Genomic DNA, 13478 nt, shown 5'->3' with positions numbered 1-13478 from the left:
AGGAAGACATTTCATGCTTTCCTTTTATGTGCTTTTTAAAAATCCAACTGGCCTGGTGTGCTGGGATTATGAGAACAGGACAGGACTGTTATCACAACTAGGTCTGGCCTCACGTTAGACTTCTAATTGGATGACCCTGGCCAAACCACTCAATTTCCTCATTGTAAAGTCTGAGAACTGGCTAAAATGGGGTTCTTTTAAGATCTTTCTCAGGTTTAAAATGCTCTGGTTTTATAAGCAGAATGAATTAACAACTTTATAATGGAGTTCTCAGTTCTCTCCCCCTGTTTCCAGATGAGGTTTTCTCCTTGGATGTTAAAAGGCTACAGCAGTTTCTCACAAGCAGTTCATATCTCTCAGAGGCATCGAAGTTCAGACCTAAGAGCTGAAAGCATTCTTTCATCCTTCCAGCACATACCCTCAAAGCCAAATTACCTATGCGCTTCTTCTGGGCTCTCCGATATTCTAAATCCTATATTCAATACATACACTATCTATGGATATTCCATATTATATCTCCACTGTATTCTAGGAGACAGAAATAGGTTCTCTGAGTAGGTGTCAAATACAGTTGAGAAGTGGCTGCACTCTAGAGCCTCTCTTGGTGGAGCTATTTGTTCTACTGAAGGCCCAGGGAAGCCACACAGTGCAGAGATGTGCTGGCCAGCATTTCCCTCACCAAGGAGCAAGGAAAATGTGTTTCCATGAGCATGTGTCTGTGTTTGCGGCAATGTGTTCTGATGGCATCAAACTGGGAAAGTCGTTTTCAGTGACCTTCCTGCTGTGTGATTTAACTGTTTTCTCCCTGAAATTCCTTGTACGAGCAGCTTGACCTAAGCCAGGGTTGCTTCAGTTTTCACAAATGCCCTGTCGACTTCTTTCCAATCCTGCATTATTCCCCCTCAGCTCACTTGTCTATCTTACAGTGCCTTGATATAAAAGTTAACTTGTATGGAATTTATAAAGGCGTCTATACAGCTAACCTGAGGAGACTTCCATTTCCCGTCCCCTTTATAACATTATACAGCATATTTGTACAACTACCACTCACAGAAAACTCCCAGCTGCTCTAGTTGGCACTCTCGCTTCCCTGAAGAAAAAATATACAGGATCTCAGGAATTGCTTGCATTTTTGTCTAATCACCCTTGAACCATACCTCGTTGGTAGAGAAATCACTTGAAGGACAGAAGAACTTCTATTCTGAGAAGCCCGTTAAACTCTCAGGGTGGCATATCACTCTGTTGTCAGAAGCAAAAGCCAAAACTCGGTAGAACGTCTCTCTCATGATTTATTATTCCTACAAGCACTTCTCGCCTCTCTCCCAAGCACATCCCATTGAGTTAAGATGAGAGCCGAGGCCCCATGCTGAAAGATTACAAAGCTTCAATGACTTGTCCTACTTTACAGGGATTTGCTTTTAAAGCAGGCACGGAGGAGCAGTGCTCTGATGGATGGTGGTGCTGGACCACGCTCAGCGTGACTGAAGACAGCTGCAACCACAGTTAGCATGAGGCTAACGGCTCTGACCTGACTGTAGAACCCTCTCCATAATTGCAAGCCAGCACTGGGGCTGTGGCCAACAGAGTTGACAGCTGTCTCCTCAGGAGCATTGCAGAACAATTTCAGTGAAGCAGAGTCTAAATTCTTTTTGAAAATCCTCTGGTTTTCAATTTGAGGGGACCAAGAAGCTGAATGTGGCTAATCTGAATGATGTCATAATAGCACAATTCAGGACTCAAATGAAACAAAAAATTTGATGGGGCTTTGACATAAATACTAGTTAAACAGAAAGCAACACATCACTGTCTTGGACATTGCTTTTGAAAAACAGAACCAAATCTAGAAAAAAAAAATGTATTTATAGTAGACTGGTTTAAATTTTAAAATAGAGTTATAAATACTTTAACATATTTGCTGTTATGTCATTTCATGAGCATTGTAAGTAAAATAAATTGATTACTGCCATAATAGTAGGTAAGTTAATTGAGTATAGTAAGTGACACACAATCAACTCAATAAGAATTTTAAATAGGATAAAGTCAGTATTAGAAAGGGATACAAAGAAAGAAAGAGATACAAAGTTTATCAAATGGTGTCATCGTAAATAGATAGACAAAAAGTAAATTATCTTGATAAACTTTTTCAAGTAGTGATAAGCAGGCACAGTAAGTGTATAATGTTTTAAAGCTAAATAAATGAAGCAATATTAAGTAAAATGCTAAATGATTAGAAGGTGTTTATATACATTGTAACATATTTATGAGATGAAGTTGTAAGCAGTCATTTACAATTATGGCTACAATGATTATTTAGCAATAAAAGCTGATATTGTGTTAAGTGAAAAGGCTGAACTATAGCAAAATTCACAAGCCTACGTACCAAGATTAAGTTCAAATATGTATGAAAAAAAAAAAACAAAAAACAGTTCTAAATAACAGTGTTAGAGTAGATAAAAGCTGACTTCTCTGTGAAGCATAAGCCCATTTGGTAGTTCAGGGCTGCAACAGTGAGAGACAGACATATATTCTTCAGTGTTGAATTCTGGAGGGACTCAGTCACAGAGATGACTCCAGAAACTGCTTTGGGCTTCAGGCAGCAGGAAGATAGAGACAAAGGACAAAGGCAAGATGTGTGTGTGTGTTACATCAGAGGACTGATTCCCAGAGATGACCCATGACCCTTTTGCTTGGATTCCTCTGGGCTGACAGTAGACAAAGCAGCCACGCCTCTCTGCAACAGAAGCTAGGAATGTCAGGCTCTCGGTTTCCAATGGTGTAATCATTTATGCAGCTCAAAATCAGGGCCTTATCACCACAAAAACCTGGAGGACAACCGAAAGTTATTGTTATACCATCAAGAGATGGAGATGGCTGGGGAGGTGGCTTATTGGGTAAAGCACTGGCCAGGCAGACATGAGGCTTGAAGGTCAGAGCCCAGAATTCCTGGGGGTGTAGTAGTCGGTCCTGTTACCTGTACCCCAGAGCAAGCTGCCTAGCTGGCATAGTCCTATCGATGAGATCTGGGTTCACCCTGCTGCAAAGAATAATATGGAGAGCAATGGAGGATGACTCCCAAAGCAAACCTTGATCCTCTCCCTACCCACCCAACCTCACGTTCTTCCTCAAAAAGCAAACGAAAACCCAATATGACAACAACCTCCCCCCAAATAAGGAATAGATATAAATGAAACACCACCCCACCAAAGAAAACAAATAAGACTACCAAGCTGTAACCAAATAAGAGCGCACACACAGAAAAAATGTGGAGTCCCTTATCTATCAGATAACTACTCCCGAACATGAGGCCTGCCCTGGAATAGTTGATAGGCCCAATGCACCCCACTAGAGAAAATTGGTTTTTCCTCTCCCAGAAGGTATTAATGACAGTTAAGTTGTTAACCTTTACCCTTGTAACTAGTTTTTCATTCATTCATTCATCTAAAAATATAACAAAATAAAATATAAAATAAAATTATCACATTGAATATGGATAACACAAACCAATAGGAAAAAAAAAGTAGCGTAAATGGATTCACAAGATCAGAGGAGTACTCATTCACACTCAGGAATCCTATAAAAACACCAAACCAGAAGCCATGATTTAAGTGCGGAGGACCTGGTGCAGACCCCTGCAAGCCCTCACAGCATATGAATTTTTTCATATGTGAAAGTACAGGACAGTTTGTCCTCTTGTTTCCATTACCTTCTCTTATTTCCTTTTTCTTCTTTTTAGAGCTTTTCTTTCCACCCTCTATTTATACTTCTATGCGATATACAAAAATGTACAAATATATTTTCAAGTATAGACTCTGTATACGAGAAAACAGGTAATGTTTGTTTATCTTATTTCAGCTCATTTTGCCAAACATGATCTCCAGTTTCATCCATTCCCCTGTAAATGTACTTCAGCAGAATAAAATTTCTTTGTCTGTATATACCACATTTTCTTTATCTATTTTCTGTTCATGGACTTTTACGATATCCATATCCATATCTTGGCCATTGTGAATAATGCAACAACAGATATAGATATGCAAATATCTCTGTGGCACGTTCATTGAGCTGTATCATATGGTAGTTCTATTTTTAGGTTGTTTGTTTGTTTTCCTTTTCTTTTTCTTTTCTTTTTTTTTATTTTAAAGTTCTCATCTTTTTAATATTTATTTATTTGTTTATTTATTATTTATACAGTGTTCTTCCTCCATGTATGACTGTACACCAGAAGAGGGCACCAGATATCACTATAGACAGTTTTGAGCCACCACCATGTGGTTGCTGGGAGTTGAACTCAGGATCTTTAGGAAGACGAGCCAGCGCTCTAGCCTCTGAGCCATCTCTCCAGCCTCCACCCTGACTTCTGTAGCAATTGCACTATATGATGAGCATGGGAGGTCTTTCGATCTTCCAATACTTTTTTTTTTTTAAATTTCTTTGAGTTGTAAAGATTTTAACATAAATATCTTTCCTTTTCTTGGTTAGGCTTATTCTTAGGGCCTCTGCTGTTGTATGATGCGATTTCTTCCTGGTGGGTTTGATGTGGCATGAAGGAAAGATGCTGACTTCCGCATGTAAATTGTATGACCTGCTATTCTGCCAAGAGTGTTTATCTTCATCAGATCTAGGAATTTTCTTCTGGAGTCTTCTGCATCTTCAAAGCATAGGCTCATCTTTTCTATATAACGGGCTAGATTTTCTTCTTCTCTTTTTCTTGCTTTATTCCTCTAAGACTTCTAAGAACTTTATTGAATAAGAATAGAGCAAATACCCTTCTCATCTCCCTTAATTTAGAGGGCGACATTTCAGCTTTCTCCCCATTTAGAACAGCGTTGGCTGTAGGAATGTTGTACACAAACTCTATTATGCTCCTTTTATTGCTCGTTTCTCCAGAGCTTTTATCACAAAAGAGTGCTCAACTTTGTCGGTTGTCTCTTCTGAATCTACTGAGACAATTCCTTTTTTCTATTGCCGGGTCAATTTATGTTCTATATTACATTTATCCATCTACAGTTTTATTGTTGTTTACTTAGCTCATTTGAGTATCGTGATGGCTGTTCTTGGTTGTCAGCTTGACTACATCTGAAATTAACTAAAGTCACAAAATAGAGGGCGCATCTGTGAGGAATTTCTGCTAAATCTGAAGGGGGAAGATCCACTTCTAAGCTGGACTTTTGAAGTAGGAAGACTTACATTTAACCTGGGTTTTTAATCCAGATCTAACCTGGAGATCACCTTCTGCTGGAACCCTGTACACACAAAAGAAGGATGCTTTTGCTTTTTGCCTACCTGCCCTCACTGTGCTCGTAAGTCCATTCTTCACTGGTATTAGAGCTTACTTCTTCAGGATTTGAGCAGATACTGAAGACCAGCTCAGACATCCAGCCTTGTGGACTGAGCAACTACTGGACTCCTGAATTTTCTTTCCTGTTTAGCTGCTGTTGGATTATCTGGATCACAGCCTGTAAATCCTGCTAATAAATCCCTTTCTCTCTATTTGTCTCTGTCTGTCTCTTTCCCCTGTCTCTGTCTGTCTGTCTTTTCATCTTTGTGGTTTTGCCACTGAAATTTGATCTGGATATCTCTTCTCTATATATATAGAGAGAGACAGAGAAAGAGAGAGAGAGATTCATTCTATAAGTTCTATTATCTAGAGAATCGTGACTAATACAGGTATCAAGGTAATACTGGCTTTATAGAATTCTATTTTGTGGGATAATTTGAGGAACATTGATGTTAGCTCTTCTTTAAAAGTCTAAAATAATTTGGCAATGAAACTTTCTGTTCTGGGGTTTTCTTTATTTGTAGTCTCTTTGCCACTGTTCAAATCTTGTTGTTTATTCTGGTTCTGTTGAAGTCTTTCAATGTCCTGTTGATTCAATTTTGGTAGCTCTTATGAGTCTAGGAATTTATTCAGCTTTTTTCAGACTTTTCCAGTTTTGTTGTTGTTGTCATTTTTCTTTTGAATACATATTTTCACCTATGTTGGTAGAATCCTCTTTGGATCCTAGAGGAACTCTTTACATAATCATCTGCTTGCTTATAATTCATTGGAGGTCACTGATCATGTTTACTATTAACCCTTTGAAATCTTCCTCTACTGATTTATCCATCTTTGTACTAGTCTCTTTAAATTCAGTAGTCTAAGAGTTATGATTATTTGGAGGGCTCATAGTAATGTAGCCTTTTCATAGTTTCCGTAGTTTTACCATTGTAATTTGTGCATTTGTTGATCCAAATGTCCTTTCCAGTTTGGGTTTTTTTTTGGGGGGGAGGGGGATTCCTAATGAACAGCCTATGCTTGAGGATTCACAGAGAAGGCAAGTTGCTCTCCTAACACAACCTCCAAGCCGAATAAGATATAGAAACATGTTTATAATGAAACAAATCCCGCACACACATCATCAATAACTGCATATCAGAGAATGGCAAAATTAACAAGCAGTATTATATGAAGCTTAAAATTATTCATAATTAATGAAAAACAGCAAATGAATGAGATCACAGAAAGGATTAAGGGGAAGAGAGGAACAGATATGAAGCAGCTTAATTTATAAAAGGAAAAGGAGAAAAGACAAGACCATTGTTAAAAAAAAGAAAAAAGAAAAAAATGAGAGCATGTGGTGTGGTGGAGCAGGCCTTTAATCCCAGCACTTGGGAGGCAGAGGCAAGTGGATTTCCTGGTCTGCAGGATGAGTTCCAGAACAGCCAAGGCTACACAAAGAAACCCTGTCTCAAAACACTAGTGCGCAAGAGAGAGGGGGAGAGAAAGAAGTATGATTAGAAAAAAGTGAATAAAAAGAAAGGTATATTGCCTAATAGTGAAAAAAGTTGTAAAGAAAAATTTATAAGTGTAAGAGGGAGAATATAAAAGTGTACAAAAATCTTTATGTGAGACATAAATACTCTTCAATGTACAGTAGGAAGAGAAAAATGGGAAATAAGGGGGCAAAAAAGAAAGAGAAGAGGAGGAAAAAGTATGAATTATTAGGGTAGTTTCTTCCTGGGCCCTTAAAACTTGAGCTGTCTAGGAATGTGCCCCTAGTCATCCTAGAGACTCAAACTGAACTTATAAACTCTTGTCTTTCCAATGATGAATTCTGGTGTTGGTCCAAACAGGACCCATTTCTGCAAGGCACAAACGTGTTACCTCAGCACACAGGCAAGTCATGGGGCTAGCGTTATACCAATTACTTATTGTGTTCTGCTTCCCCTTAAGCTATATTTGGAGAAAGCTGCTCTACGTCTAACCTTGAGTTCATGGGAGTAGCCTAAAGGTCATTGAGGTCGTTGATCTCCATATTCTTCATGCCATAGCTGACTGGACCAATATGTACCTAGGTGCCTGGCCCAAGAAAAGCCTACAGAGACCAGTGCGGCTGAGAGCAGTAGAAATGAAGGCAAGCTGAGCCACCTTTGGAAGGTATTCTGAAGGTAATTAGAAATGTCATTATGTGGTCCAAGAAAGGTGTATCAAGCGAGAGAAGAGGACGGATTGGTCCAGTTGTCCAAGTGACTGAAGCCCAGTTCAGTGAAACAATAAGATACCCAAGATCTTGATGATATTTTCTTAATTATTTCTTTTATTTTTTGAGAGTATAACATAATTACATAATTTCTCCCATTCCTGTCTTTCTTCTATTCTTCTATGGCTCATTTTCATTAATTTTTGATATATACACACACACACACATATATATATATATATATATATATATATATATATATATATATACAAATAAAACATGCTCAGCCTGTTCATTACTTGTATGTTTTCATGGCTCATTATTTCATATTGGATAACAGATTGGAAGACTACTTCTCCCGCAACCTCAGCACTCCTTAGTTGCTTGGGGTTCTTTGTGTAGGGTTGAGGCCTCATAAAATCATAGGTCTTCGAACAATGACACTTTGGGGGTTACTAGCAAGACTATGGGTGAGAGGCTGTTTACAGGAGCAGGAATGACTCAAAAGCAGCCATGTCACTGAAAAGCCCACCCCAACATGGGTGGCAGCACATGATAACTGGACCCTGAAAGCAGGCGCACAGTCGTCTGGGCAGGTCCATGACTCTCTTCTTGGCAGCTTGGCTGGTCAGTCTCCTCCCCTTGTATTTACTTACTGCTTCTACAACCCAGGGGAGAGTCCCTCACGAAGCTTTCAAGCTTTAGTTTTCCCATCCATGTGAAATTATTTACTTCCTGAGCCTTATAAGCGTCCCCCTTTCCTTGGGCATATCTCAATTAGGAGGATACCGCTAAACAACACAAACCCAAGCGCTCCAAAATGATGCATTGGTACACTGCTGCACCTATTTGTAGTTCTTTTCTTTTTCTTTTTTTCATTGAAGTGACAATGTAAGCTCATTTTAAGATCACTTATGGAAATCCCCCCAGTGCCAGAAATGAGTTACACCTTGTTGAGCCAAAGGAGTCACAGAGACACGTCGCCCCCAAAACATCACAAGTATTGCCAAGAGTATTGGTTATTCTAAAAGAAACCCTGATGGTAAGGCCGTATTATTGAAGATAACACTTGCTTATATCACAGACCGTGAAGACAACTAGCTCCCAACTAGATGATTCACCCCCTACTGATCAGCATATGTGGTGCTGGAAAGACCAGTGCATGCTACCAGAGCAGAAAGGCAGTCATCAGTAGCACCGAGCTACGGACCCTGTGGTGTGCAACAGTGATCTGCTTGAAGGTACGTGGGCGCAATGCTGGTATAAATACTAAGGGAATAACCAATCACTTTTAAAATTTTGACTTATGGTCCACTCCATGAGATGGAACCCATTACTGGTACTGTTAACATTGCAAGAACTCAGGACTGTATAGGTCACAGGACTAGGAAAAACCTAATACTATTATTAGAAGAACCTTGTTCTAATGAGGCTAATGACATAGTGCTATGTCCATACGTTAGTGAGTCGCTCAGCTCTCAGCAAAGAAGCTTATTCTCGCAGTAGATGGGAATTAACCCAGAGACCCACAACTAGGAAATGTGCCTAGAGTGAGAGGCCTTGGAGAAATCAGGCCTAAATGGGAGGGGGATGTCTCTATCAAACCCTCCCCTCCCTTAGGGATCTGCAAGGAAGAGGAGGCAGAAATGGCTAGTGATGGTAGATGGCTTTAACCAAACAGCATTTCCCAGACACAATACAACTGATACATATATGAGCACAGAGAGACTATGACAGTACACACAAGACCTGCACAGGTTCAAACAAGACAAAATCCCAGCCCTGAAAAGGGGAAGGTAACATGAAGTCCCACACTTAACCAAGAAGCCATTTACAATTGATACTTGCTAGATGATAGACTAGGGTTAGAAGGGAGGAGGACTTCCCCTATCAGGGGAATAGGGGAGGGGTATAGGGGGAGAAGAGGGAGGGAGGGACTGGGTAGAGATGAAGGAGGGTACTACAGTAGGGATACAAAGTGAATAAATTGCAATAAGTAAATAAAATAATTAATTAATTAAAATTTAATACTTGCAAAGCTATTTGCTGCTATTTCTCTCCTGTTCAGATTCAGCAGCCTTGTCTCTTTGCCTTGTATAACAAGGGGTATCTTTGTAAAAAAAAAGAAAAGAAAAGAAAGAAAAAGAAGTCAGTTTTCTTCAATGGGATGTCCCTGGCTACATCCAGAAGTAGCTGACCAGCCCAAAACAGACTCCATGTTGTTTGTGCACTTTTTGTTTTGTTTTGTCTTATTTCTTTGTCCAGTTGTTTGTTGTTGTTAGAGAGAGAGAGGGGTGGGTATGGAGGTAAGGAAGATATGGGAAAAAAAGAAAAAGAATATGATCAAAATATATTATATGAAAAAAGTATGCAAATACATTTTAAAAGTCACCCATGTATTTGTCATTTTGATATGACTAGTTTCTATTTGTACTGTTATATGTTTACAGAATGTCCACATTAGTTCAACTTTATGATATTTTAGAATTTCACTTAAGTCAAACATAAACATTATTTTTCTATGCTAGGCTCTATTGCTGGGACACATACCCCATATGTGAAATACAACACATCAGGAATCTTTTTGTAAAATGTAATATAGCAAATACTTTAAATGAGCCATACCGTTTCTTTGAAAACCATTCATTGCTGCTTTTGTAATAAGAAGTAACTATAAGTTAAATAAATGAAGGAATATGGCTATCCTGTTAAAACTTTATGGATACCAAATTGTATATAATTTTTAATAATATCACAAAATGGCATTCCTCTTTTGAAGCTTTCAACCGCGTCAAAATGTGAAAGCTAAGCTTTTAGGTCACAGACGTGAAGCAGCGTATTTGATTGATTGCAACACAGTTTCCAGTCAGTGTTAGAGCTGACTCACACAAACCCCAAACATGGCTGCACGGCATTTCCGCTTACTTTCCTGGTGAAGAATGAACATCATCACGTGACCAACAGCAGAAATCGAGTTTCTCAGGTAACTTGTGGTGGTTTTGAGTTCACCTAATTATATGTTCTAATACCATGCATCAGCAAGGCAGGAAGGCAATAATTAGTTCTCCTTTGAGTCAGTGGCTGGTTCAGTTAATCATAAGTAGAAATAACTTTGGATTAATGATGGAAGCTGCTCAACCTCAAAGAAAAAAAATGGAAGAAGTAATTAGGAATTTCACCTTGCATGAAAAGTAAAATTGCTATATAAATATTGACTTTATAAGGTACGTGGACCTGGCTCTAGTCAAAGCCAGCGAGACGCTCACAGAGCCTGGGTGAGGGTGAAGCACTCGCTTGTCCCCTTTACTCAGCTCTGTGAGGTGATTTCAAAATCCAGAGTTTGGGTTACACACAACTTTCTCAAATTTATCTCTCATTTTAAAGTGGAAAACTGTAATGATACAAAAATATCTATAAAATGTCACCCGCCCACACTCCACCGTGCATACTGAAAAGCGCAAATCTAAGTCCAAAGGACTGTTTATCTGGCTCATACTTCAAATTGCTCGGTGAACCCTGGAAGGCCTTCTGCTGTCATCATCTAAAGCTTTTTCTCTGCTCATCACAGAAGCCATTTGGAATACATAAAACGGTTTATTTGTATATGGACATTTCTTTTCATAGAAGATTCCGAAATGTTAAAAAACAAAACAAAACAAAACAAAACAAAACAAAAAACCAACAACTTTTCATCAGTTACTATGTCTGCCTTTTTTTTCCTCTCCCTCCCCCCTTTTTCTATTCCTTCCTCCCTCCCCCGTCCTCTCTCTGTCTCCTTTCTTTCCTCCTCCTAACCAGGAGCAGGGAGAGGAGAAAAGAAAGAAACCTCCCTCTCCTTCTTTTTCTTCTTCTTTTCGTTGTTGTTGTTGTAGCATGGATCAGTTATCCAGGGCCTTCTGCATACTATGACTGAGTTGCATCCTTGGCCCTAACTCTGCCTTTCCTAAGCTCCATAAGCAACCATAGTTTAAAAATATTTTGAGTAAGGATTAAAGTACCACCCAGGAAGCTCTTGCTTTACCTCTGGAAGCAAGTTTCCTGCAGCCACCTGACGTCATGTGTTCCGGCTGGCAAGTTTCCCCTGGGAGCAGGCACTTCCTCCCTGGGGGGTAAACATCTGTGCTTCCTCATTACAACTTTCACAGGAGCTAAGACAGGAGAACTCCAGCCATCTATGCACAGAGGAGGATTAGCCTGAATTTGGTCTGGATTCTATGTGGCCGAAGAACCAGAAGGTATGACGTGCTGGTTGTGGAGTCAAATTCTGCCACCTACCTCAAGGCTCTTATTATTCTTTTTGTTATTTTGTCTTTTTTTTTTTTTCCAGAGCTGAGGACCGAACCCAGGGCCTTGTACTTGCTAGGCAAGCGCTCTACCACTGAGCTAAATCCCCAACCCCCTCTTATTATTCTTGTGGAAAAAAAATCACGTTTTATAGATTTCTTCAATGTCGCAACTGAAAGCATTTCCAGCAGAATAAGTATTTTTGTGTCTGTCCTATCGGTCTGACCCTTTATTTCTGACTTAGCTGTAACTAGATTATGCCAACATGAAACTGACCCAGTCTCAGCTGGGTATTAATTTACCTTCTAAGAGAAAATTAGATTTTTAAAATTCCTGATTTCCATTGCTTGTCACAAAACACTTTATCTGACAGTAAGGCTCACCCTTATTAATGCCCTTTCTAGCATACTATTTTACAGATATGGAAAATACCATAAGCGAATGAAGTGATTTTCCTAACAGTTGTCAGGAAAGTATGCATACTGTGAACTTGAAGATTTTATTTATATTCTTTGAGTACTCCCCATCTTGGATTTTAAACATCATCTTAAATTATTGATGTTAAAAGAGAATTTTCTTATGGCCAAGACACATCTGTCTAGACATTATAGAACATTTCAAAGAGCATAGCTGGAAAGAACACAATTTTTCCCTCCTGAATTTCCATATTGAATTTCTACTTTTTACCTTAAAATGTAAAGTAGCCTTCTAAGTATAGCGCCTATAATTGGAATTTGACATTTTCCCATCTTCTACTTAAAATGACATTTCAGCGGGATTTTAAACAGCTCACCATGGCATCAACTATTCAACAGGAGCCATCTTTTCATTTTCCAAATGGAGTGACTTCTCCAGAATGAGTTCCAGAAACAGGTTTTGTTGAAGTCAGTTCTCCTTATATCTAAGACTTAGCCCTTTGAAGCATGCAGCCTTTGTAAACACACTTAGAATTCTACTTATTAATAATGTTTTCTTTGAATGAACACTTTCCATTTAGAAAGGCTAAGCTCTCTGTTATTTTAATTAAAGTTTTATTTTCACATTAATTACACTTTATTCACTTTGTGTCCCAGCTGTAGCCCCCTCCCTCCCTCCTCTCCTCCTATGCCCCTCTCCAATTCCTGGACTTGAAGAGGGGCATAGCTCTCTGTTTTTAATTTATAAATTAGTGCTACTTCTAACATCCTATGTACATAGCTCTAAATTCATAAATGCATGGGCGTGGAGACCCCTTTTAATTTTTCTATTGACATATAGTAAACATACATAATAGTTTTGTTATGACATTTCCACACATATATGCATGTATATATTTACATTATATTCACCCCTGTTACTCTCTCTTGTTCCCCTTCCGGTCACATTAATTCCCTCTCTTCCTCTTCCCAGCTAGCATGCTTTTATTTCCACATCTGTCTGTCTGTCTTTCTTTTTCTTTCTTTCTTTCTTTCTTTCTTTCTTTCTCTCTCTCTCTCTCTCTCTCTCTCTCTCTCTTTCTTTCTTTCTTTTTAATCCAAGAGTTTTATTTTTTAAAGGAGCATAAGTAAGAGTTTGTTTATAAGAACAGGGTACAATGCCAGTGGCTACCCCACTCATGAAAATATCCCCCCCACCATGTTAGGTTTTATAAAGAAACAGGACTGATAAAATAAATCGGTGCATTAAAAGCAGATTTGTTAGATTAGCTTAATGATGTTTAAAGTCTGGCCAGTCTAACAGTGGCTATCTCACACT

At 38.9% G+C, this 13478-nt stretch overlaps 1 long non-coding RNA gene across 1 annotated transcript; it reads left to right on the top strand.

The window, feature by feature from the left end:
• Positions 1-10339: 10339 nt before the first annotated feature.
• On the top strand, positions 10340-11925 carry LOC132656060 (uncharacterized). Its single transcript, XR_009594007.1, has 3 exons — positions 10340-10443; positions 11606-11695; positions 11788-11925. It is a non-coding gene; the product is annotated as an uncharacterized LOC132656060 (long non-coding RNA).
• The last annotated feature ends 1553 nt before the right edge of the window (positions 11926-13478 follow it).

This window comes from Meriones unguiculatus, chromosome 8 (genome assembly GCF_030254825.1).
Source record: "Meriones unguiculatus strain TT.TT164.6M chromosome 8, Bangor_MerUng_6.1, whole genome shotgun sequence".
Classification (NCBI taxonomy): domain Eukaryota; kingdom Metazoa; phylum Chordata; class Mammalia; order Rodentia; family Muridae; genus Meriones; species Meriones unguiculatus.
The sequence above is the reverse complement of the archived record's forward strand: the minus strand, read 5'-3'. Positions and strand labels throughout refer to the sequence as shown.